Source organism: Microtus ochrogaster, unplaced genomic scaffold, assembly GCF_000317375.1.
Source record: "Microtus ochrogaster isolate Prairie Vole_2 unplaced genomic scaffold, MicOch1.0 UNK41, whole genome shotgun sequence".
Lineage (NCBI taxonomy): Eukaryota > Metazoa > Chordata > Mammalia > Rodentia > Cricetidae > Microtus > Microtus ochrogaster.
The window spans coordinates 1,717,840-1,720,815 of record NW_004949139.1 but is presented as its reverse complement, the minus strand read 5'-3'; positions in this window follow the sequence as shown (position 1 = coordinate 1,720,815).

Genomic DNA, 2,976 nt, shown 5'->3' with positions numbered 1-2,976 from the left:
TTCTTGTGGCACAATTGAGCATCCTTTGGATATATACCCAAAAGTAGTATTACTGGGTCTTGAGGAAGCTTTGTTTCCTAATTTTCTGAGAAATCACCACACTGACATCCAAAGGGGTTGTACTAACTTGAATTCTCACCAGCAATGCAGAAGTGTTCCTTTTTCCCCACATCCTCTCCAGCATAAGTTGTCATCAGTATTTTTGATTTTGGCCATTCTTACAGGTGTAAGATGGAATCTCAGAGTTGTTTTGATTTGTATTTCTCTGATGACAAAGGATGTTGAACATTTCCTTAAGTGTCTTTCACCATTTTTGATTCCTCTGTTGAGAGTTCTCTGTTTAGGTCTGTACTCCATTTTTTTAAATTGAATTATGTGACCTTTTTGTGTCCAAATTCTCAAGTTCTTTGTATATTTTGGAGATCAGACCTCTGTCTGATGTGGGGTTAGTGAAGATCTTTTCCCATTCTGTAGGCTGTCATTTTTGTCTTATTGACCATGTCCTTTGCTTTACAGAAGCTTTTCAGTTTCAGAAGGTCCCATTTATTAATTGTTTCTCTCAGCAGACACCCTCTTTTTAACCTCACTTGTGAAGTAGGTGATGGGTCTATAGCTTCATGGAGGGTGCCCAAAGATCATGGGTATTTTTGGATCTGCCAAGAAGGGGGTTACTCCCTGCCTGTCTAATCCAATGATCATTCAGTATAACGATATTTGCCTGCTTGCATTAATTTTCCCTCACGTGCTTTACCACACAAAAGAAGAATTCCTGGCCCGAAGGCATAAGACAGAGCCTCTAATGGCCCTGGCCATCACCACATTGATGGGGCTAGGGGTGGCTGGGACTGCCCTGGGCACTGAATCCCTGGTGATTTTACACCAAGAAATGGGAATAATTTGCTCACAATTGACAGTGACCTTAGAAAAGGTAGAGATTGCATTATGTTATTTACAAAAGTCTTTGGATTCCTTAACAAGGGTAACTTTACAAAATAGGAGAGGCTTAGACTTGTTTATGGAACAGGGAGAAATTTTCAGGGCACTTGGGGAAGAAGGTTGCTTCTATGAAGACCATTCCAGCACAGTTACAAGAACCCTAGATGATTCATTTAAGTCAAGGACCCCCTATGAGACCTGGTTTAATTAGTCCCCATGGCTTACCACACTCATCTTTTCACTAATTGGACCAATGGTTATTTGTTCATTGATCTGTCTTTTTGGCCCATGCATTCTCCAAAGGCTGAAACAAGCATTCCAAAAACAGATACTACAGATACAACTCATGGCCCTTCAAGTATTTTATGATAGGCTTGAAACATCTTGCCCCAGAGATGGGCTCTCAATTTGAGGGTATCCAGATCAAAACTCCAGATAGGGGTGGCCTTGACCTGTACCCTCTCCCCGGTAGGTTATTCTGGCCTGGTGACCAGGGTAGGGGATGGAATATAAAACAAAAAGGGGAAGGTGCTGGGCCAAAATTATCTCAGGGTCCATACCTTGAGGCCTGTAGGACAGAGAAAAGTCTGGCTCGAGTTTGAAGGATAGTCTCAAAGCTACCCACTGAGGATGAGACAGCAAAATCTAGGTAGTTGCTCCTACAGCCAGAGGAAGGGCTTGGCTGTCTCTCATTGGCTGGAGGTACCCCCATATCACATGATGTCACTTAACCTATATAAACTGACACTCACAGTAATAAACTGAGTTCCTGCTTTGACTTGACTCCCTATCGTGTCTGATTGTTCATGGGGCTGTGGAACGGGCAGATAATGCACTCACCTTTCCCTGGGGAATAAAGCTACGGAGGCCCGGCATTAACAATGAGAGCAGTGCATTGTCACAGAGTATAGGAGGGTTATTCCACAACACAGTAAGAACAGTTGTCAGGTCCAGATTACATTTACAGTATCTAGTCCATTTGTATTTGGCATATTTGGAGAAAATACTCCATTATCTATTCTATCTTGGTGAGTCCAAAGCTCTGTACCTAATTTACCTTCCAATCATAACTAAGAAAAATGGCAACTATAACTACCTAGTCTTCAACACCATCAAAGACCCCAGTAGGATATAATATTACTTGAATACACAGGAAGTGCAATGCAAGCCACTTACTTTTTAAAAGATTTATTTATTTATTATATAAACAGTGTTCTGCCTGCATGTATAGCTGCATCCCAGAAGAGGGCACCAGACCTCATAATAGATGGTTGTGAGCCACCATGTGGTTGCTGGGAATTGAACTCAGGACTTCTAGAAGAACAGTCAGTGCTCTTAACCCCTGAGCCATCTCCCCAGCCCCCACAAGCCACTTTCAAACTTATAGAAATGACAGATACCTAGACAGTCACCTAAGGTTCCTCTGCAACATGGGACATCCAATATTTGGCCTACAGGCCTAGAATATGTGGCAGACTTGTCTGTAAAGCATGGAATTTTGAAGGACTGTCCTACCTAGTCTTAGCAAAGTCCAGCCACGGCTTTCCCATGTGTCCTGTAGAATGTCTGGTAGACTTTTCTATGAAGCAGGAATTTTCAAGGACTGTCCCACAAGTCTGACAAGGTTCAACAGGTTTTTTCCTTTGTGTCATATTTGTCCAGTTTGTATAGCATACTGTCAACAATCAAGGTAAGAACAGTTTCTTTCTTTTTTTGTTTTTTTGAGACAAGGCAGATCTCTGTGAAATTGAGACCAACCTGGTCTACAAGAGCTAGTTTAAGGCTCCAAAGATACAGAGAAACCCTGTCTCCAAAACCCAAAAACCAAAACAAAATAAAACCTAAACAAAAAAACCTTAGGTTACTAAACATCTTAAATGCCATATTCTGTAAGTCTTTGAAGTATTTAGAGACTATCTATCTATCTATCTATCTATCTATCTATCTATCTATCTATCTATCTATCTATCTATAACTGTTTAATCTGGAAAACATACCTAATATGACTAACATGCATTTCTTTCTTTCTTTTTTTTTTTT